We start from the raw sequence: 24422 nt of genomic DNA, 5'->3' as shown, positions 1-24422 counted from the left end.
TGAGGATTTTTCTGTTTCAGTGAGTTTGAAATTGTGCTGGATATGGATTGGTTTGTGTAGGAAATGTGTTTAAATTTCTGTTACACGAATATGTGGGGTATTCTTATCTCGCTTTGTCTTTTTCAATTTTTTATCAATGTATGGCAATTTTCAGAGTAGAGATTTTTTTCTTGTTTCTTTGTTGAATTTGTTGCTATACCTTTGGCTCCTTGTCATTGTTTTTTAAGGTAATATTGTAAGTGGAATTATTCTCTTGATTTCCCTTTTCACATAATTTGCAGTCAAATGTATAGCAGCAATAATATATTTTACATGTAAATTTTGTGTCTCACAGCTTTGCTGAGCTTTTAAACAGTTTTTTTGGGGTGTGGCATTTTTAGCTGGAATCCATAATTTTCTACATATTATGGTTGCACCCTCTGAAAAAGAAACATGTAACATTGTTTCTCTTCAATGTGAATATATTTTATTTCATTTGCATGCCCAAAGACCTTGGCATTGAAGAACAGTGGCAAGAATGGACATCTTTGCTATGCACTGAATCTTGGAGGCAAACTTTCCAATGTTTCCCACTCAAGTATGGTACTGGGTGAGAGTTCAACTTGGGCTTTGCGTTTGGAAATTACTATGTTCTAGACTGGCTTAAAATATAGGAAAGACTGTTCTCATTTGTGCTTTCGATGGAATTACTGAAAACAGTAAGATGCAAAATTAGATGTATGTATAATAAGAGTAAAGGGAAGGATTTTTTTGAGACAGGGTTTCTCTGTGTATCTTTGGATGTCTTGGAACTCTCTATGTAGACCAGACTGAACTTGAACTCACAGAAATTCTCCTGCCTCTGCCTTTCAAGTACAGGGATCAATGGTGCATGCTACTACCACCTGGCAAATTAAAGAATTTCCATTATATTCAGACACTCATTTAAGAGAGTCTTAATTTCTTTGTGTTTTCTTTCTTTCTTTTTTTGGGGAAGAAGGAATATTTTATATAGAAAATATTTGACATGAGAAGTAAGACAATTATTTGAGTTGGTATGTTTAGGGGAGGCATGATGAGTCTTTTGTTATTGAAACCTTCATATTCTAGTTTCTATGACATAATTCTACTTAATTAGTTAGAAATTCTTCTTTGGATCAGTTCACATCTTGTAAAATCATTGATCTCATTAAGATATACATTTTAGGCAATGGACCTTATAAACTTTTACTTAATAAAACATTTTAATACTTATGACATATCTTTTTTCATTTCTAATGTGAAAGAAATATTTTCATTTTTCTTTTTCTGTCAAGGCTCTTCATGTGGGTATGTAATTTATTGGTCTTTTTAATGACACAGCTTTTAGTTTTATTGATCAAGCCTGCTCTTCCTCATTTCAAATTCATTGATTTCCCCCATCTTATTTTCCTTTGAATCTTCTTGTTGGTATTTTTAATAGCTCCTCAATGTTTCATGCATCTGGGTTCAGTGTTCTGTGTTTACAGCACTGGTAGCTCACTGAAGACTGTACTTCTTAGGGATTTTGCTTTGACTGTAGCATATAGCTATATTGTGTTTTCATTTTCTGTGCTTGTTTTGTAGTTCTTGATTTCAGTTTGACCTCCTCTTTGACCCCCGTTAGAAGAATGAAACATCCAAAGTGATTAAATAAAAAGAACTTAATGGGCAATTTCTGGCTTTATTGCTAATTGAGGACATAAAATATGTGCTGTATAGCTTTAAGCTTTTGGAGTTTGCTGAAGTTATCTCTCTTGCTTTTTAAAAACAACTTTGTAAAACCTTAATTAAATTTAATTCTTGATTTCATACATGTATGTAAATGCATTCTTTTAAAAATTCTAATGAGGCAGGATCTCATATTGTAGCACTAGTTGGCTTGGAACTTTTTGGAGCCCAGGCTGGCCTCAGACTCACAGAGATCCTCTGGCCTTTGCTTCCTGAGTGCTGGGATTAAAGCTGTGTACCACCGTGATAGTTTATGATGCATTCTGATTGCTCTCCTTACCCTCTCTTACCCCCTTCCCACTTCCCCCATTCCCACACCTACTAATCCTTTTCTAGGATTCTCGTCTGTTGGTTTTTTTTTTTAAAGGGTGTTAGTGATAGTTATACTGATTGGGATGGTGGTGATGACGGTGGTGATGGTAGCGATGCTACTGCTTTTAGTGATGATGATGGTGATGATGATGGTGATGATGGTAATGGTGGTGATGGCTCTGCTGGTGTTGGTGGTAAAGATAATGCTGCTGCTGGTGTTGCTCCTGATGGTGAAAATGATGACGCTATGGTAATGATGGTGATAATGTTATCAAGGTAGAGATAGAATGCAAAGCAGTATCCAGACAAGATAATAGTCATTTTAGTCTAGCTTAGTAGTTAAAGGAGAATGATGACTATAACCTAAAACTGAGTGGTGGTGCTCAAGGCCCAGTCTTAAGTTACGTTTGCTGATGAAACACAATGAGGTGCAGAGTTCTGGGTCTTAACATCGTGCAGCCTTGCTGCACACCACACGAAACGGTCAATCATCTGCTGCTTGAATGCTGCCGACTATAGAAACTTTAGTTACTACTTTGGAAATGAATGTTTCCAGTGTCTGTGGAGCTTATAGTTATGATCAGGCAAGATCATTGCTGAGGGAAAGACAGAGATGTTGATTCAGAGGCTCAGCTCTCTCTTAGATGCAGGCAGACCCTCTTCAGAGGGGGGCCTTTTGGGAGACTGAGACTCCTTCCTTCAGGAGTGAACATCTTGGCAAAGTAATATCTGGAAACTCGCAAGGTAATTGAGTCAATCAACTTCCCATGGATAACTTAAGTGGGTAGACACAATGAGGTGGATAACTGATATATAAAGACTGTTGCAAATGCACCCAGAGGGAGTGACTGAGATAGGCTCTATTATGTAACCAAATAGACAGTCTTATAATTCTACCATGTATTTCAAAGGTGATGTTTTTGTTTTTATTTTTTTTCCCTCACAGTACCTATAGATCACACTGTACAACAGCGATGAATTTGTCTTGCTGAACAGTGGCGTCGAAGATTCAATTTTTTCTCATTCAAATGTGTTAATATAGAGCTTTGTTAAAACAGAAAGCGTAATTAATGCAGATTAAATCCAATTGAACAATCGGCTTGTATATGAAACTCTGTACAATATAATGGTAAATCTCCTGCTTTCAATTTTATCTCTAAATTGTGGACACAATTACATTCCTATCTATAATTAGATAGGAAGCAGAAATCTAGGATCTGAGGCAGAGCCTTTTGTGGAGTAGATACTCTCAGGGGATGAAGAGGTCATGTTCGTTTCCTAGTTTTCTTTTTGTGGAAAGGGCTTTGCTCAGCTCCTGGCTCTGTCAGCTACATGACAAGTGAATTCATGGGGTTGCCTCTCATTCGTGACTACCGCAGTGGCCCTCCACGTGAAGGCAAGGTGTGAGGAACACAGCGTGAAGCTCCAGGAAGAACTCCAAAGGGCACTCGAGAGCGACCCCTCCTGTGTCCTGTGTCCACAGGGCTCAATAGATGTAATTTCTTTCCCTTCCCGTATGGCCTCTTTCCCTGTTTTCTAACCCCATGTTTTTCGGAAGGAAAAGAAGACGGAGATTGGTCCCTTCTTACTAGTTGAAATTGTCTTTGGGTTTTTAGAGGAGGTTCTCATGGGTAATACAGAGCCATAGCTTTTCTGTATGGCATCCATACTGTAATGTCTGTGTAGCAAAGCGGCCTTTCTTAATCTAGATGATTTAGGAAAATAGTTACAGTATTTTCCAGATAATTTGTTGACGAGTGTCAGAAACAGTATCCAGAAGAGGAAAGAACTCTAAGAGTGTGTTACAGTACTTGCTAAAACCTGCCCAGGAGAAGCCTTCCTGCTGATTCCCTTAAACTTCAACATTGAGTTCTCCCAATGAGATACAGTATAGGCTTATATTATTTAATAGGCATATGGTTTCTATTGTTAAGTTACTTCCATTTGAGAAGGAAGGGAGAAGCCTGGATTATTGCCCTTTGAAGCGTACAAACTAACCTTGGTACTTCAAATTGACACAGGATTTTGGTGACTGGGGGACCTCAGGTTCAGAGCTATGCTCTTGATAGATGGTAGCCTCTTTAACAACATATCCAGGAAGTATCAGTGATATTAAGCAGAGCCCATGTCACAATGGATTCTAAACTATTAGTCCCTTATAGAAACAATATGGTTAGAGAATAAATACAGACAGCAGGGTACCCTGCTCACCCCAATGGAGTTGTTGACTCAGTCGATAGAAGCCATGTTTCACAGCCTAACCGATAGGAGCCATGTATCCCAGCCTAATAGAGAACTCAGGGTAAATCAGCCAGGAAGAGAGGGATGGAAGGATGTTCTAGATGAAGCCTGAGTGAGGAAGCGAGAGATAAGTGTTTGTGGAGCACTAGAAACAGATGACATGCCTTGTGTTATAGAAGTAGGAAGAAGGGACAGAGATTAACAATCTGGAGGGACGGGCAACACACCTGATCACGAATTATATGAAGAACTCTACTGTTCTTGCTGAAGCAGCGGAGAAGGGTCCTGAATGGATGTGTGGCATGATATGATGTGTGGTTTGGAATGGTTACATGGAATGTTTAGGGGAGAATGGCTTGGAGGGTGCAGATTAGAGACAGAAATAAAGAGGTTGCTTATAGTAGTCAGGAATCTACACTCCAGACAAGAAGAGGGCATATTAGATCAGGCTGTCTATGGGGTGTAGCCGCTGAGAAGATAAGCCTTTAGGATAGGGCTGTATGTAGTCAAGGGTGACACCCAGGATCCCTCCTTGGACCACTGTAAAGTTCTCTGACTTGAAGTACTGGATACCCTTTCCCTAAGCATGTGTATGCTACAAACATTGCTTCTAGGGTTTATTTTGCTCAAGTTTTTGGTTGGAATAAAATCATAGAAAACAGTAAAACCGAATAAAGAAAGGCATATAATATACCCTCAACCAGTAAATGGGGCCCTCAGCTTCCTGCTGGAAGCTTCTAACTGAAGGAGATTAAAAATCAGAACATGTAAATGTATACCTTCTAGAGATGCTTCCAAATGGTAGGTGACCAGATACAGGGATGCTGGGCTTCCAGTTTTCTTACTGTGTGCCTGTCAGGGTGTAGTCTAAAGGGTATACACACTTGAAGAGCAAGAGGAAGGATGGTGAGCCGTGATATCTTAGGAAAGCAGCCATTCTTATGCAGAAATGCAAACGAATGGAAGGGATTGCTTCAAGAAAATGAGGCTTTCAGGAACACACTAATTAAGTAAAACTTAAATCTTTGTTGGGAGAAATGAAGCTGTTCAGACGACTTTTGACCTTAATTGAAGACAGGACATATCATAGCAATACAGTATAATGTCTCTGGCAGATTGCTCATGCCTGTATATACGCATATTAGATTTTTGGATTGCTTGGTGTTTGAGAAATGGAAAAACAGCAAATGTAGCCATTAACCTTTACTTTTTTAGTATAAAAGTCACAATTTCATTAATATTTATGCATACAATCATTTAAGTTCAATGGAATTTTCTCACAGAATTTTAAAAGCTGTTTTTGAAGCCCTTTGGAATTAGTGGTTGTAAAACACTTGAATCACTGAGTGACATTCATTCACTCAATTGGTTCTGGAGATGGAAATGCGGGTAAGTGAGTCTTATCAGGGGTGAAATGCAGAATAAATCCCTGGCTTGCTGAGCTTGTGTGGAAGGTACCCCTGACACCGAAGAATGTCGAATGTGGTACAGGGGCTGTGATGCCAAGACTGGAGGCAGAATACACGGGCAAGATCTCCCGACCAAGTACCTGAGAAATTAAGACTCATTCATTATTAGTCAGATGCTAACCTATTTGAGGTACTCACTTATCCGTGGGTGAAGAACACAGATGATGTCTTTAAAGATGAGGAGGATTGCAGAGGGCGTGTCCTGGGGGGGTTCCCATGGGGGAGATGGATGATAAATAGGGATGACTTTAAATCTAAGAATAAATGTTACGGGAAAGAAGGAAATTGCAGGATTGGAGACAACCAAGTGGGAAAGAGAGAGCAAAGAGGGAGAAGAGAGAAGAGATAGGAGAGAGGGTTCTGAGAAGAGGGCGCATGACGGAGGCTAAAAGAGACAGTGATCAGAAAGATCAGACAGATGAGCACAGAAGGAGGCGGTGACACCAAGTTCCCTGTGGCGGAATCCAGTCAGGAGCTGAGAGCTGGGCTATGTGGAGTTTTGCTGACTGGTGGTATAGGAAGGTCATAATTTTGAATGAGATGACACTCATGGCAGATTCTGCCTTGATGGCTCACAGTGAGAGGTGCTTCACAAATTATAGCGTGATGTTCATATAGCGCCATATTAATTCAGGTCAAAAATCACTTATAGAGCGTCAACTGTGTGCAAAGTTTACACTCATGAAAACTGTTTCAGGCAAATAAAAATCCTTTCATAGTTTGTGAAACTGTGATTATGTATGCATGTGCTAAATCAATGAACTCAGTGTGCTCTGTTTTAATTTAAGAATTTTTAAGTTTCCCCTTTCCCTTTTAGTTGATTGAGTTGTTTGTGAGTTAGGCACAGCACTGTAAAAAACGAGCTGTTCACTTACCTATATGGTTCTATGCAACAATAGTCTTTGCCAAGAGGTAGAGGGGCTCACCCTGAGCAAGAAGGCCGTGGTGTGGTGGCGGTGGTGGGTGTGGCACAGTGGTGGGCTGGCTGAGAGGTAGTAGGGACTCAGGGTGTGGGAAGGAGGTGCCCTGACAAGGCTATGGTGAAGACTGGCAAGGAGCAAGTATCTGGAAACGTTCACCCTCTCTCCTGGAAGGCAGCCTTGTGGGATTTGTTACAAAGTGGAATATTTTGCTTTGGGGATAAAGGTTGGAACTGCCAGTCCTGATGGCTTCCGTGCTAATGACCACAGTAATTATTTTAAATAACGAATTAATCACAGTCACTTTAAAGATTGATAGCCGATTGTAATGGCTCAGGCGTGCAACCTGAGCACTTGAACATTCAAGGCCAGAAGGGATGGAGGACGCTGTGAAAACACGGTCTGCAGAGTCAGCTAAGCAGGGTTCACGGGGGCTCACAGAGACTGAAGTGACAATCATGGACCGTGTGCAGGTCTGAGCTAGGTACCTCATGGTTGTGTAGCTTGATGTTCTTGTGGGATTCCCAACAGTGGGAGAGGGGCCCGTCTCTCACTTTCGCCTGTGCTCTGGACCCCTTTTCTCCTCCTGGGTTGCTTTGTCCAGCCTTGATATGAAGACTTGTGCCCTGTATCCTGTTAGACCGTGTTTGGTGGCCTAACCTGGGATGGCCTGCTCTTCTTCTTCTTCTTCTTCTTCTTCTTCTTCTTCTTCTTCTTCTTCTTCTTCTTCTTCTTCTTCTTCTTCTTCTTCTTCTTCTTCTTCTTCTTCCTTCTCCTTCTCCTTCTCCTTCTCCTTCTCCTTCTCCTTCTCCTTCTCCTTCTCCTTCTCCTTCTCCTTCTCCTTCTCCTTCTTCTCCTTCTCCTTCTCCTCCTCCTTGTCCTCCTCCTCCTCTTCCTCCTCCTCCTCCTTCTTCTAAGGAAAATGATGGAGGAACAGCTGATCTGGGAGAGAAGGGGAGAAAGTAGAGGCCAAGGGAGGGACTGGGAGGAGTGGAGGGAGGGGAACCTGCATGAGAGAAGAATAAAAGTTAAAAAAATAAGGCTAGCCTTGGCTACATAATGAGCTCCAGGACAGCCTGATCTACAACTGAGACCCTGTCCAACAGGCAAAATCCCCGAACCTCCAAGCCTCCTGTTTCCCCTGGAATGGTGAATGTATTCTTCAGCTTGCTTAGCTCCCGGCTTTTCCTGCCTCCCTATCACTGCTCCGTTATCACAAATTGATGGGAGTTTTAAAAATTCTTAATTGGTGTACTTAGAAGAAAAGTTAGATTCTTGTGCTGTTATCTTAATTAGAAGGAAGGGAAAGAACTTTAAAGGACCGTTTATTTCAAGAAAGGCACGGTGGCCTCCTTGCCTGCTTCAGTGGTATAAGGGCCTGCCTGTCCCCATGTTCTGGAGTCGCGAATCCCCTGTAGAGGAGGGATAGTGGGTGACGTGTGTTTTGCAAAGGGTAGTGGTGAATGGAGATGGCTGTTGTGACTGAGGCTCTCAGGCGGCCCTAAAGAGGACGGGATACCACAGAGACAGTTGTTTTGTTGGAATGAAAGAAGGGTCTAGCTCCACTGCCATTGTTTGGGATAGACAGATGCTCTTCAAGCTGAGACAGGAGGAAGGAAATTCAGGAGCCAAGACACAGTGCTTGCTGCAGGGGGTTCCACACATCACTGGGTCTTTGAAGCTTCATGGGTGGGTTTCAAAGTTCTTGATCACATGTTATTCCCACACCTGGCTGTATTTTCTCTGGGTGGAGTTTAAGAAATGGAGACTCGGACGGGGAAATAATGGGCTGACTTCTGGGCAGCCTTCAGTCTGGGAGGTAAGGTTCCACTCATCCTGGATGTGGTAGTTTGAATGTAATTGGCCCCCATGAGCTGGCCCTATTAGGAGGCGTGGCTTTGTGGGAGTAGGTGAGGCCTTGCTGGAGGAAGTGTGTCAATGTGAGGGTGGTCTTTGAAGGCTCATATGTGCTCAAGCCACGCCCATTGTTCAGACCGTTTCCTGTAGGCGCAAGTTAAGATGGAGGACTCACTAAACCTCTGAAAAAGTAAGCCACCAATTAAATGTTTTCCTTTATAAGAGTTGCTGTGGTCATGGTGTCTCTTTACAACAGCAGCAGAAACCCCAACTAAGACACTGGAGCTGATGGGTTTGGTGGGGAATGCTGGGAAATACTGAGCCCACTGCAAAGTCTCTCCTTACCTGTGGCCAGCAGAGCAAGCACATGATCCCTCTGTAAGGATACGGAAATTGTCATCACGGGACCGTGTGTTATTTTAGTTGTTCCAGGGTTGATGCTGAGTACTCCTGTCTCAGCTTGTGGAGACGGGATAACGGATCCCACTCAACTCTGTGAGGTGGGACTCTCCAGCATCCCTCGTCGCTCTTGGACAGTGAGCTTATGCGGTGCTCTCTGACTTGGTTTGGCCCAGGCACTGGGACTTGAGTGGCACACTCTGAAGGGTCAGTCTGCACCTCCTTTGAGGCCCAGTGAAAAGAGGCTCAAAACGGATTAATACTTAATCCGGGGCAGCTGCTTTAGCCACACTATTCCAGTGATGACAGGGTAAGTATGTCCATCCTTGCTTAGAGAATGGGAGTGACTGCAAAGCCAGGGGGCCGTTCCAAGTCTGAAGACTCTGAAATAAGACTTGCAGTGCACCTAAGGAGTGTGACCAGTGAGCTACCCTGAAGTATTAAATGCCACCCTTTGCCTCTGGATTCTTTCAGGGGAGCAATTACGTTTTTAAAAACTCTAATAAAATTTGTCCTTGAGCTCTTATAAAAGAAGGTAGAGGTTCAGCTAGGGGGCCTTGCTAAAGGTCAGCGTACAGCTCAGTCTCCTGCTACACACAGTCATACGGCTGTAAGTGCTAGCAGTGGGAGGTGGGGAAATTGCATTGTATACTCACTAAAGGTACACACTATGACCTCCTCATATTTTTTTTTCTGGAGATCAATACTTGTTTCTCACATCTTCCAAAAGCTAACCTAATTCCTTCTAGCAGCCTAATGTTATTAGTTACATTAACATTTTAAATATTATTTGAGAATTTCATACACGAGTACTGTATTCACTTGGTTCCTACCTCTCCCCCTTATCTCTGATTCTCCCATGTTCTCTCCTCTGTCAAATTGGTGACTTCTTTACAACCTACTAGGTCCCTATAGTGGTGTGTGTGTGTGTGTGTGTGTGTGTGTGTGTGTGTGTGTGTGTGTGTTCAGGACCTACCACCTGGTATTAGATAACCAATCTGGGGACTCTTCCCTGGAGAAGACTATTCTTTCCCACTCCCATCATTCATTTGTTGTCTTAGTCTTTATAGACACATCATCAGGATGCCTTTGGTGCCATCCTTGTTCAGGTCTTGTTTAAGTAGTCATGTTGGTGAGGCGTCAGGGACTTATCTTCTCTGACATTTCTAGGAGACACCATCTCACAGGAAACTTCCTTTCTCTGGCTCGTAACATCTTTCTGCCTCTTCTTCCATGATGATCCCTGAGCTTTAGGAAGAGGAGTTGCGTTCCAGATGTATCAGTCGGTTGGGCTCCACAACTCTTCATTTATGGTTATGGTTCTCTGTAGTGGTGAGTAATCAGGTTTTGCTGGGTAAGAACATTTTGTGATCACAACAACTCCAGCTTCACTTAGTGCAGAGTCTCTTATTATCAGGGTCCCAATCTGAGGTTTACCCTTGGAAAATAAGAGTTTTCACCTTCAGTAGACATCAGAAACCCGATTCCTATTTTCCCTCAGTTTTGGAGAGTCACAATAAATGTTAGCATACCCCAGAGTTTTTACATTTATATCAGAACAGGGGGCTAGGGAGACAGCCCAGTTCTTTAAGGGCTAGGGTAGTCTGAAGTCTGAATCCAGGTCCTTAGCACCCACATGAAAAGCCAGGCATGGCAGCACAGGTGTGCCATCCAAGTGGTGGAATCATAGACGAAGCGTCCAGTGGTCTTGCCGATCATTCAGTCCAGCCAATCAGTGAGCCCCAGGGTTAGTTAGAGACCTGTTTACAAAAATAGAGCTTGATAGAAGACAACTGATACTAACTGCTTGCCAATATACATGTAGGCACACACACACACACACACACACACACACACACACACACACACACACCCCACTATGTAAGAACATACTGAGCCTATGCTATGAATTTGCAATGCATGGTAGTATTTAATCTTTATGCTGAGGCAGGCTCAGTTCTTCTTTCTGCTTCCGGAATGAGGAAACATCAGTATAGACTGTTATCTGCTTTGCCAAGGGTCACCTTGCTGGAAAAAGGATGATGTTGAGCATTAGACCCAGGAATCTGAATCCTTGACAGACTTTCTCTGCCCATGTGCTACACTGCTCTTTAACCCTGATTCTTTTGCATTATCAAGCTTGATTTTTTTATCATGCTGTGCATTGTGGGTGATTGTATTTACTGTGCTATCATTGAATTTGTACGCTGGCAAACACTGAGAAGTGCTACAGATAAAACATGGCTTCATGGCCCCAGTGTGATTCAGTCCAGAAAAATTAAGTCTTGGACTGGGCGGTGGTGGCACACGCCTTTAATCCCAGCACTTGGGAGGTAGAGGCAGGTGGATCTCTGTGAGTTTGAAACCCGCCTGCTCTACATTTGGAACAGCCAAGGATGTTAAGCAGAGAAAACCTGTTTCAAAAACAAAAACAAAAACAAACAAACAAACAAAAAGAATCAGTGTTAGAAAAGTCTGGAAGCCTGGGCCTTGTGGAGTAGGTGAGCATGGTAGAGAACCTGAGACCCTGTCTGCACAGACCCATGTCTGTGTATGTGTTGCTGGAGGAGACTTCAACTTGTCTAAAAGTTCTAGTGAGATGCATCACTCCTGAGCTGCCCATTCTGTGAATGTAACTTACACGCAAAAAATGTTACCTCTTTGAGTTTGTCCCCCAGGAATGGGTGGGTTGGCTGGTGTGGCAGTTTGAAGGAGAAATGTCACCTGTAGAATCAGCCATTTAAACACTCTGTCCCCAGTTGGTAGCACACCGCCTGGGGTGTTTAAGGGGAGGTGTAGCTTGCTGAGAAAGTGTGTCACTAGGGGTAGGCCTTGAGAGTTCATCATATTGAAACAGGAAGAAATCTCCCTGAAGTGTATATATATATAAATTTAGAAATGATCTTATTTTACACATCAACCCCAGTTCCTTCTCCCTCCCATCCTCCCATGCCCCCAACCAACCCACCCATCCCACCCCCTATCCGATACTCCCCAGGGAGGGTGAGGCCTTCCATGAGGGATCATCAAAGTCTGTCACATCATTTGGAGCAGGGCCTAGGCCCTCCCCTGTGTATCTAGGCTGAGATACAATCCCCCTCCATGGGGAATGGGCTTCCAAAGTCCATTAGTGCACTAGGGATAAATACTGGTTACACTGTCAGAGGTCCCATAGACTTCCCAGGCCTCCTAACTGACACCCATGTTCAGGATGCTTGGTTCGTTCTTATGCTGGTTCCCTAGCTGTCCGACTGGGGTCTCTGAGCTTCCAGTTGCTCAGGTCAGCTATTTCTGTTGGTTTCCCCAGTATGGTCTTGACCCCTTTGCTCATCCCCCCTCCCTCTTTATAACTGGATTCCAGGAGTGCAGCTCAGTGCTTAGCTGTGGGTCTCTGTTTCTGCTTCCATCAGCTACTGGATGAAGGCTCTAGGATGGCATATAAGGGAAGGGCATTTAAGGTAGCCTCTCCTTGTGGATCTCTGGGCACTTCCCTAATGCCAGATTTCTCTTTAAACCTATGGGAGTTTCTCAGGAAAATGGGAAATCAGCCCACCTCAAGATCTAACAATTCCACTCTTAGGCATATACCCAAAGGATGCACATTCATACCACAAGGACATCAGTTCAACTATGTTCATAGCAGCATTATTTGTAATAGTCAGAATCTGGAAGCAACTTAGATGCCCCTCCACGGAAGAATGGATGAAGAAAATGTGGTACATTTACACAATGGAGTACTACTCAGCGGGGGAAAAAACCCAAAAAGGCAAAACAAAACAACAACAAAACCAGTGAAATCTTGAAATTCCCAGGCAAATGAATGGAACTAGAAGAAGCCATCCTGAGTGAGGTAACCCAGGCACAGAAAGATGAACATGGTATATACTCTGTCATACATGGATATTAGACATAGGTCAAAGGATTACTGGCCTACAATCCATACCACAAGAGAAGCTAGGAAACAAGGAAGACTCCAAGATATATATATATATATATATATATATATGTATATGTATATATATACATATACATACATACATATATATACATACACACACACATATATATATATACATATATGTATATATATATGGTCCCCAGAGCAGGGTAAAGGGTCAATGTCTGCTGAACTAATTGAGAGCATGGATGGGTTGGAGAAAGAGGAGGGGAGAAGAGGAGTGGGGGGAGAACCTGAAGGATCAGGAAGATTGAGTAGGGGGAAGAACAGAAGAGAGCTCCCTGAAGTTTTAGGAATCTTATTCTCCTCTTGCAAAGGATTTGAAATGTGGTAAGTACAGCAACTGCAGTGTTCCATAGTAATCTCAGTTTTCATCTCTGAGAGTGTCTTAGGGACACCAGTTTAACTATATGGCTCCTAGGGGACAAATGGAATTGGCCTGGCTGCTTGAGCTCCTTCCTGGTGGTGTATAGAGAGACTAGTAGGAGGCATTTCTGGAGGATGAGCTAAAATCCCCGTGCACACCAGGGCAGCAATGGACCTTGGATCCTAGACTGGTTTTGATGGTTCAGGAATTCTGGCCACGGGGATTTTGAACAACCTTTTGCAGTGATGGCTCTGTGGATGATCAGACTAACTGCTTGTTCCTGTGTTTGGAGACATGTTTTCTCATGTGGGTAACCGCAGGGAGAGTTCGAATTTTGGAGGCTGATCATTTCCCCAGAAGGACTGCTGAGCCATGGGTGGTCCTGTGTGCTGTGTGTGCCTGTGGCTGAGTTAGGGCTTTCTCTATGTTTTGTTCTCATCGTCCCTTCTCTGATAAAGTTATTAATCACCTTTTGTAAACTTGGTGTCATGCTAGGAGCTGGGGAGACTGAGATGTGCCCTTACTAAGGGAGACACACATCAGCAGTTACAGCAGTGGTTGCTGTATAGAGAGATGAGCTATGGCCGGTGGCTTCTGCACTAACTCAGTAGAAAGTCTACTCTTTGTTCTTGGCTCTGAGCCTCTGGGTGAGCTAGGCCCTGCTTGCACTTACTGTGCTGTCTGTCAGCTCAGCCCCACTGGCTAGCTTGCCAGTTTGTTCTTTCTTCTCTTCCCTTTCCTCTTCCTCTTTTTCCTCCTCCTCCTCCCCCTTTCCTCTTCCCCTTCTTAGCATCATAATCATCATCATCATCATCATCATCACTATTTTTACTAGAATATAAAGTTATTCTACATTATAGGTTATAGTACAATGCACTTTTGGTCAATTTTTTAAAACTGTAGCCTACCATTTTTGGTTGTGAGTCTAGCTTTTAATGGCTGAGCTGTCTCTCCAGCCCTAGGCTAATATTTTTTTAATTTGATATTTTGAAAATTTCATATACAGAGTACTATATTTACATCTTTTCCCTCTAACACCTCCTGAGTCTCTCCCCCCACCATTCCCTATCAGGGGAAGAGCTACAGGCAATTAACTGCTGCAGAGTGAGAAACTTCTCCAGGGTCAAGCACCCCCAATAGGTCATCCAACCCCAAGTGGCCAGACCCAAATGAGCAACACTAAAGGGTCTCAGCAAGCGGTATTTACAAATGTATGTGCCTGTATATTATATACAAAAATTAGAGAATAAGAGGCTTATTAATAAAGAATAATGGTTCTTAAGCATGACCGGTGTCTTGTCTCTGTGGCAAGGCTTCTTCTTCACTGGCTTTGCTTGTGGAGTCCAGCAATGTCCTTCATGAAAATCTCTTCTCATGTGTTCATAGCTCCTTAGGGAACCCCACCTCCCATCCCACCCGACAGCCCTGGGTCTCCAGTTCCTTCTCTGCTCTGCATGCTTCAGCCTCTTAAGCTTTCTCATGCCGCCTTACCATCATCTAACACAAGGGATACTTAACTGCTTCCCCCGCCTTCAGTTAGATTGGAAATGCAGGCATAGAAACTTCGTTTGTTTTGTTCACGGCTGTATCACAGGCACTTTGGACATCTTTTTGGTGTCTTTTTAACATGTGTTAAATAAATGCACTAGAGAAAGATTCTATTGGAAAAAGAAGGAAGGCAATAACTGTTGTAGGGAAACTCATGGGAGGATTTGCAGACAGAGTAGCATCTGAGCTTTAACCCAAAGCATGAGGAAGTGTTCTGGGTGCTGGCAGCATAGCTCAGTGGTTCGTAGTACTGGCTGCTTTTCAGGAGGACCTGGGTTTGAGTCTTAGCACCTACATGACAACTCACAACTGTCTATAACTCCAGTACCAGGGGATCTGAACCCTCTTCTGGCCTCCGTGAGCTACAGACATGCACATGGTGCACAGACATACATGCAGGCAAAACACTGGTATATGTAAATAAAAATAAATTTAAAACAGGTGGATACTGTGTGAGCTTCAGGAGGGGGAGGAGGGCAGGCAGAGGGTGCTTCTAGGCAGAGTGTGATGCATTGCTTCATTCCCCTCTCTCTCGTGTTCATTTTGCTGCTTCTTGTGAAACACATATCGCTCCCAGCATCATCTGGGAGGCACAGACTACAGCATCTCTGGTTCTCAGGATTACAATGTGGCAGTATGTGTCAAGTGCCTGGTTGAGCTTGAGTATGATGTGATGGTGTTGGGGAAAGGAAGGGGCGGGGGGGCTCCACTCCTCTGTGCCATTATCAGCTCATAACCAGCTCCTCTGCAGCACGCGGGGGTTTCACATGCTAGCAGAGGGGTAGTAAAACATCTTGAGTTGATTGTAGGGTAATAATGTCCATGTCCAAAAGGACTTGTTATTTTTGTAAGATGTCCAACCGTTTCCATATACTTAAAACCCAGGTTGGAGTTGGACCTCCACTAGGGGCTTTTTCTTTACTCTGACACCTTGGCATTTTAATTGAGCCTTAGAAACTAGATCTTTTAAGTGATATAATGTTCAAACACTGTAATTAAAGTTTTTTTTTTAAAGGGCAGTAATAACTTACACACCAACGACCTCAGTCTGGGTTTTGCAGTGATTCATGCATCACTCAGTTTGAGTATCCAGGCTGTTCTCTTGTGTGTTATTGGGGAACAGTTGTTTAGCAAATGCAAAAAAGACCTGGAGAACTCTTACTCACCCCAAAGCAAGGAACGGAAGACTGCTTACTAGCTTCCATTAGGTAGTCAGTCAGCAGTAACAGGGCAGGTTATTTTCTGTCTCCCAAGGATATTAAACTGCTTAATCAGGCCACTGTGCTCACTCAGGTCCAAATGGGTCAATGGGTTTCCCCAGGTAGGAATGAGGGAAGTCAGTCAGTCTGGGAATGATGGGACCCACAGAGGAGGTGGCAGAGGAGGACAGCCCGGAGCACCAGGAGCAGCAGTGGGTTGGGTTATTAAAGCGACATAATGGGCAGAGAAACTTCAGGGGATCTGCAGGTGTTAAAGAGGCAAGCTTTGAGAATGGCTGGCTACAATGGCATAGTCAGGACCCAAGGGGAACCTGGGTCATATATATCATGTCCAACCAAACATGGAGCCTACAGCTGTGGCAGTCATCAGCAGCAAGGCCTGTAGTTTCTGGCTTGCTACACTCTGTCCCCTGAATCCTCCTGGCTCACTCTAATCCATCTCTTAAGCCTTCCTGATGGAGAGCCACTGAGTGGAGATGGCCCCTCTCACACATAACTTTCCTTTCTGTCCTCCTGGCTGGAATGCTGTCACGTGACCACACATGGTTGAGAAGCCATGGAAGCAACGCAGTCTTCATTCTGCTCGGCCATGCACTTTCCTGTGACGTCAAAACCAGGGGAAGGAAAGTAGGTACACCTGGAGGCAGCCAACCTTTCCTGCTTCCACGGTCTTTCAGGTGTTTCCTGAGAGGGTCCTGGGCTCCTCTCTGCAGGTGAATGCGAATTCTCAAGAGGACTAAATTTTCATTGCAGAATTCCGGATGAAAAACTCTTTGGAAAATGCAGACCCATCCAGAAAAATTATCTGAAGCCAGACTCGGAAGTTAGTTTTCCTTTAAATTCTAACCATGAAATACTTCCTAGAAAGAAAGAGCTTTGATGGGAAAGAGCTCTATTTGTGTGTTTGGTAGATACGACTTAACTTTCTTAAGCCTGTCATCTTGACCTTTGCATAGAGGAGAGAGACAGTGGAGATCAGTAGAGACGGAGACTGCACTTTTGGATGTTGATGCTTTTTAATAGTTAACATGTTATAGTTACATATATTAGTGATTGTGTTGTTGTGCTGTTTTCATATATGTACAACTCTCTTTTGTCCAAACTCTTCCTAATTTCTACTATTTGCCATTCTGTGTCTCAGAACACAGTAAGCATGACCTTGCAGATCTCTAGTTTGCTGACTTTATTTCCTTTAAATGCATTCTTAGAGGTAGGGTAGTTGTTAGGCTTTCTTTTGGTGTGTGTGGGAGGAAGCTAGGGTCTTGCTGTCTTACCCAAGTTTGCTATGTTGAACTGAAGTGATCAAATATTACCCAACCATAAAAATGGACTTAAAAATCTTCCACATTAGAGAGGGAGGGAAGGGAGACAGAGAGAGAGAGAGAGGAGAAGAGAGAAAGAGAAAACATATAATGTTTCTCTCTCTTTTCCCTTTTCTTTTCTCAGGGTGTTGGATCTCCTGGAACTGGAGTTACAATTTTGAGCTGTCACCTGGGTGCTGGGAATTGAACCTGGATCCTCTGGCAGGGCAGCCAGTTCTCTAAGTCACTGGGCCATCCTCTCCAGCCCTCTCTCTTTCTATCTGGCTTATTTAATTTAAAATAATTTCTCCAGTTAAATTGGTTTTGTTGTAAGTAATAGGATTTTACTTGTCTTTTATGGTCAAATAATATTTAAGCATGTCACGCCAATACAGAAATCTTGGACAAGATAGTAAGACTGTTCCCTTCTCTGCAGCTATCTAATCTCTGGATAAGTATCCAAAAGAAGTGAAGTAAGCATAGTACAGACTGGCTTGCACTGGCTTGGTCTGGCACCACTCACAGTAGCTATGACATGATGTCATTCTAGTTGCCTAGCCATACCGGAGTGGATATGTCAGTGACTTTTTTCATTGCTGTGATAAAATACCTGAACATTAGAAATTTAAGGGAGGAAGGGTTTATTCTGGTTTAAGGTTGAAGGGGCTCATTTATCATGACAAAGAAGACGTGGCATCTGTCGGGGAAGCCATGGCAGTAGGGACAGAAGGCCATGCTGGTCACATTGCACACCCAGTCAGGAAGAAGAGAGCAATGGGTGACAGTGCCCAGGTCTTTGTTCCTTTTTATTCAAGTCCTTATATAAATAACTTATATGAGGAGGCTTGGAAATGAGTCTTGCTTGATGTTGAGAAAACAAGTGAGCATAACTGGGGATAAACCAGCAAGTGGCCTTCCCAAGCATCAAGCATTTCTTACGTTTGAAAACAATGATCCCTTGCCAGGCAGAGCACTGAGGCTCTGAGGAGCTCTGGACCAGTTCCCTTCATCTGCAGTAGTGGGCATTGTGCAGTAAAGGCACCTACGTCCCCAAGGTAGGCTTATAGTGCTTTTGTCTGTGCTGCTTGCCGTCAGCAACCTCAGCCTCTCCTTCTGCCAGCAACTCCACGGTCCACACCATTTTTTAGACACACTGCTGTGGAACAGAACGGCGTGTGCTGTGTTAGGTCAGCGAGGTTCCATCCCCGGCTCTGCCACCCACTAGAGGTGTTACACAAAGTTTAGTTACTGTACGTCTTTGAACTTTGGTTTCTGTATCCATGAAATAGATATCCTTTATGCCTTAGTCGTCATAATCAAGATCTTGGGACAATATACGACATACTCAACAATTGCTAGTTACTATGACTAATGGAAATATTAGGAGACACTGTGTTTTCTGATTTTACTCCAGTAAGCATTGTTTACTTTTCTTTTTTTGAGAATTTTATTTAGCTTCTATTTCTATTTTTGGAACATCGATTGAAATCAGTCATAATTTGACTTCTGATCTTTAAATTTCACTTGCAAACACCAGAGGCTAAAGAAAGAGTTAAGCCGGGTGTTGGTGGCGTACGCCTTTAATCCCAGCACTCGGGAGGTAGAGGCAGGTGGATCTCTGTGAGTTCAAGGCCAGCCTGGTCTACAAGAGCTAGTTCCAGGACAGGCTCCAAAACAATACTGAGAAACCCTGTCTCAAAAAAAGAAAAACAAAAACAAAAAAAAAAAAAGAGAGAGAGTTAATAGTCACACAGCCCTGAGTTTTGTCGCTACCCCAGTGGCTGACTGATATAAAGAGTCACCTTCCTGGCCACTTTTTGAGGATGGATCTGGGGGCTTTGTACATCTGTCATGAGCTGCATGGAGAAGGGCTGTATAATTGACTTTGGTTCGTCTTCCCTAGTAACCGATGACGTAGTGAATTCTGTCCTCACATGACTTCTAACTCTTGCTCAGACACCCACCAATTTTATGTAGATGGAGGAACCTTTAATTTCTTCCTCTTGCTATAAATAATCCTCTTCTTTCCAGTGTCTTATGCGTTAGCATATTACGTCTTAACTGTTCTTTTCCTGGTTTGTGTCTGTGTGTATGTGGTGTGTGTGTGTGACTGTGGGTACATGTGTGTATGCTGTATGTGCACCAGCGTGCACACGTGAGGAAGCCAGAGGAAGTGTCTTGCTTCATCACTCTCCACCTCATTCTTTGAGGCAGGGTCTCTCACTGGACCTGGGTCTAGGACTATGGCCATCATTCTCCAGAAGCCCCCCCCCCCACAGTGCAGGTACTACAGTCACAGGTGACCACAGTAGGCTTTTTACATCGGCGTTGGGGGTTCACATTCAGGGTCTCAGGCTTGTGTCGCACGTGCTCTTACCACTGAGTTGTCTCCCCGGACCCCTCTGTCCTTGTTGAGATTCACTTTCCCATAAGCACGTGGCAGGGGGATATCACAGTTGGAACCCAGGTGAGCTGTCCTCTCTTAAGTGTGAGGAAATCCAGACTGCCTTTGCTTTTGCAGCAACATCTCCTATGGGGCCAAGCTTCCTGGGCTCTGTCTCGGGGAGGAAGCAGTGGTTTGCTTTTTTAGCCTTTTCCTTGGTATTATTTTAGATTTAGAGGGAAGTTTCAGAAATGCACAGATCATCCATGTGTCTCCCACACTGAGCATAACTCCAATAATAGCGTCTTATGTAACCATGGAATTGTAAAAAACCAGGAAGCTAGCTGGATAGCATGACTGTTCACCACACTGCGTGGTAGCTTATTTTAATTTCCCCCTTTCCACTGATATCTTTCCTCCACCATCCCAGAATTCCCCCGCCCCCAGGATCCCACGTTACATTTAGTCACCAGTTCTCAATGTTCAGGATGTGACAATCTCAGACATGCCTGTCTTTCAAGACTTGACACTTCTAAAGCATATGGCCAGTCACTTGGTAGGAAAAGCTCATTTGGAGTTTTTGACATTTTCTTGTGATTAAGCCATTCTCTTTCAGCAAGAAAGTTGTAGAAGTGAAGTTGCCTTTCTTCTTGCATTGTGTCTAAGGACTCCTGGTGTCTGCGTAGAGAGCCTAACAGTGATCACACATCCCTCACTTGGGCAAGGTAGGTACCACCTCCCTTTACTGAGGAGTTTCTGCCTCTCCTTTGGAATTCGAGGGATCGGTGCATTCTAAAGGTCCCTCTGGGCCACTGCTCACTGATGAAAGAGCGCTTCTGTGGCAGAAGAGGTTCAGATGCGGAGGGACAGCTCGGCATCACCTGGGCTGTCTCTACCCCACTGGTGCCTCTTACTCACCCCGTCATCTCCTCCTCCTCTACCTCACTGTACTCCTACCCCCTCCTCTTCCTCACCTCTCTCATCCTCCTCTCCCCCCCCCCACATCATTTAACATCTGGGGGTTAAGGAGCGCAGCAGGATGTCTTTCTCTGCTGTAAGGTTATGTGGATAGACATTCATAACACGAAATACTCATCTGATCACTGCAGTTATCCTGAGAGTATAGATTGAGTAGACCTCATCAAAGATGCTCGGGACCAGAAGTGTTTTGGATTTGGGCTCTTTTTTTATTTATATTTCACGCATACTTTATACCTATAGTCTGGAGATAATTTCATGTAATACTTTTAGTGCACTTGCATGCAATTGTTACCTGTCAGCCTCTGCCTCCTCCTCCTGTTAACCCTCCTTTGCTCCTAGACACTGCTTTCCTATCATACATACATACATGGTGTTTCATATCTATGTATAATCTAGAGACCAGACATGGAATTTTTAGTTTCTAGCATCATTCTAGTGCTTAAGAAAATTTGGATTTTGGAACACTTAGGCTTTTAATTTTTTTTTGCACTGAGGTTACCAACTTAAGTTTCCAATGTAGCCAAAGACATTTTATATGACCGTGAACTTTCTGGGATGGAAACATACCTCATCATCTCTTTGGGAGGCTTGACTTTTGAAACCTCAGTGCTTGGAAGCCACTGCCTAGCGAATTCTTCCCGAGCAGAGAAGATGTTAGTCATAATTTCAAGCTCTGTAAATTCTGAGATTATTTTGCTGTTCTTATATTGAAGACCAGAGAGTACCTTAGAAACGTAGTACTGTAGATACTCCAGTCTGCCTGTGCATGAGAACAAGCTACAGATTGGATGACTGTACATGAGCAGTATCTCCACTAGCTGGACTTCACTAGCGATACCCAGCCCAGAACTAATGATTCTGAATGTTCAGTATGCATTATAATGGATGTACAACAGTTGCTACACATATGTGTGGGGTACAGTGTGAAGTTTGCTTTTTGAATATTTTTGGTGTGCTTCTGTGTATGTGTGTGTGGTGTGTATATATGTAATGTGTGTGTATAAGTGTGTGTAATGTGTATGAGTGTGTGTGTGGTATATTTGTGTGTATGAGTATGTATGTGAGGTGTGATGGGTTTGTGTGTTTGTTCTGGTGTGTGTGATGTGTATGTGTGTATGAGTGTGTGTATGTGGTGTGTTTGTGTATGTGGTATGTGTGCATGATGTGTATGAGTGTGCATGTGTGTATGTGTGTGGTGTGTGTGTTTCTTATGTTGTGTGTGATGCATATTGTGCATGAATGTGTGATGTGTGTGTGTTTGGTATGTGTGATGTATATGTGTGTATGAGTTTGTATGTACATGTGTGGTGTGTGTGTATGGTGTGTGTGTGGTGTGTATGGTGTGTGTGGTGTGGTGGTGGTGTATGTGTGGTATGTGTATGGTGTGGTGTGTGTGTATGTGTGTGTGTGTGTATGTGTGTGTGTGATGGAGGTTGAATCTGGGTGCCCTCCTCTATCCCTCTTTATCTTAGTTTTTGAGATGGCATCTCTCATTGAACCTAGAGCTTACTGATTGGTTAGACTGGAAAGCCAATAAATTCCAAAGCCTGGCTTTGCTCCCCAGCACTGGGTTGCAGGTAATGTCACTGTTCTTGCCTGACTTTTTCCCTTACCCAAGGGCTTCAGATCCTCATGGGTATGTGCTAGGCACTTAACCAACTGAGACATCTCTTCAGTCTCCAGTGTAATACTTTAATGCATATATGATATGCAAAGGTCAGGACCTACGGCATGTTTATTTCCTTATATTTTTTATTACTTCCTTGTATTTAGGACATGTAAAATATTTTAAATGGCCTGTTAACTGATGTCTACCATAGTAACTTTATTATGCTATAGATTATTGAAACTTACTCCTTCTTTGAGCTTGCTTTTCTTAAGATGACTTGTGTATACCCTGAAGTACAGAGACACTTTAGAAACAGTACTCTGTTCTCAAAGGCTCACTGCCTCTTAGATGCCTGGACAGCTTCAGCTGTTTGAGTCCAGGCAAAGGTGGCCCCATTGTGTTGTTGGCAGGAAGCCACTCCAGCCCTTGGAGGTGTGACAGTGGTTGAGAACATCATAGCAGTTTTCACAGCACAGGATGAATGGGTCAACTTCAAAGCATACTGATGCTTTTGTAAGTTGTGAGTGCTTAGGTCATGGCAGCTTCCTCAAGTTTTGTTGACTCTGAGAGGAGCCCCTGTAACTTTGTAACTGCATTTAAATTGCATGCACCTTCCAATCTTCTGGAGATGCAGGGTATAGGTGTACCATTACCCCAGATGAGTGATTCTAAAATCAAGTTACCTAATGCCCAGCTTACCTAATAGCAATTTCGTTCAATTCACGTGCAACGGGAAGTTAAATAGGTGAAGTCAAACTTGGTTTTAGAGGAAAGTATTTTAGGTAAAATTTCATGTGTATATTAACACTAGGCAATCTGAGTTCGCGTGGTGTCACCTGATCCAAGCGGTGTCTCTTAGGACAGGTGGCAGTGACCTCTCTGAGACTGCCTGGCTGTAGAGCTTTCTCAGGACAAGAGGCTGGGTGTACATCTGTCCCACTCTTCCTACTGGCTCCAGAGAGGTTTGTCACATAGATCCTTACTGGTTTGGTGACGATAATATTGACAAACACCTTTGCTTAGCTGGTCCCCACTTGCCATGCTCCTGCCTTAGAGCAGTTCCTAGTGGCTTGCACATTCTGGAGGCATTCCTCATGATTCTCATGCTTGGCCAGTGCTTGCCGTCACCCTGGACACCCTCATCCCAGTGCGATTTAAGCTGATCTCAGCTTTGTCACCAAGCCTTTTCTTGACGGTACTTACCCGATTCATGATGTGGTTATTTCATTAACATCTGTCCTCCCCCTGAATGATGAATCAGTGAACATGTGGGCCGTGTCTTCTTTGTCTCACCATGGCACCTTCAGAGACTAGAGTAGGCTGTAGCATAGCAGATTGGAGATGTGGTAAATATTTTTGGATTGAATGAACACATTAGCAAACCTCTGGCTTTTACTAACAGTAATCAATTACATGTGGAACATCTCACAGATAGCTGCCATACATCAGAGTACTGACATTGAAGCTGGGAATCATTATTATTGAAGACAAAAAGTTTCTCATCAAGAAAACAGTTCAATAAAATCAACATTTAAGTAATGATAATAATCGCTGACATTTATTGAGTTCCTACAGCTTATCAGTCATCACAAAGATTTGACAATGTAACATCTCTCTCTGTTTTCATGGAAGCTTATCTTCCTAAGAAGCAGCGATGGGACCACTAACCCCTGTTAATCAAGGTGGCTGCTCTCAGTGGTGTGAAACATTCAGTACCCTGGACAGAGACAGTGGGTCCCGGCTCTGACTTCTAGCACTTTCTGGGTAATTCTCTTGCCAGGAGGTCAGCCTTCTTGATGACTCTCTTGGGAGGCTGGGTGTTCAGTTTATAGGGTCCGTGTTGACTCTGATGATGCTTCTCTCATTCAAGAGTGTCCAGCACATGTTCTAATGTCTCAACCTTGTGCCTCTGGTCAAGACACAGACTTCCTCTTGGAGTGGATTCTAGTTAAGCTGGGATAATGATCTGTGTCCTCACAGAGCTGACACAAGAACTCACTGATGCATGTAAAGAGTCTATCAAGCTGGTACATGGTAAGGTGTAACAACAACTATCGATTATTGTGCATTTATGATTGTATTGATGGAGCTTTTAAGGAATTACCTGTTTGATGAACTTTTATTTGCCA

General features: G+C 43.4%; 1 protein-coding gene across 3 annotated transcripts in view; it reads left to right on the top strand.

Moving 5' to 3' along the window:
* Window positions 1-24422, top strand: part of Nell1 (neural EGFL like 1) — an 846684-nt gene that overhangs the window by 98671 nt on the left and 723591 nt on the right. The window contains exon 1 of one of the 3 annotated variants that reach the window (XM_040733294.1): window positions 20223-20428. The exons of the other annotated variants lie outside the window; for them this stretch is intronic. The gene's annotated coding sequence lies outside the window, so the exon portion shown is untranslated. Of the gene's footprint in view, window positions 1-20222; window positions 20429-24422 lie in introns of those variants that run through there. 3 annotated transcript variants of the gene reach the window in all.

The sequence above is a fragment of the Mesocricetus auratus genome, unplaced genomic scaffold (assembly GCF_017639785.1).
Source record: "Mesocricetus auratus isolate SY011 unplaced genomic scaffold, BCM_Maur_2.0 Super-Scaffold_100030, whole genome shotgun sequence".
Classification (NCBI taxonomy): Eukaryota; Metazoa; Chordata; class Mammalia; order Rodentia; family Cricetidae; genus Mesocricetus; species Mesocricetus auratus.
Note: the sequence above shows the minus strand (reverse complement) of the source record. Positions and strands in the feature narration are given on the sequence as shown.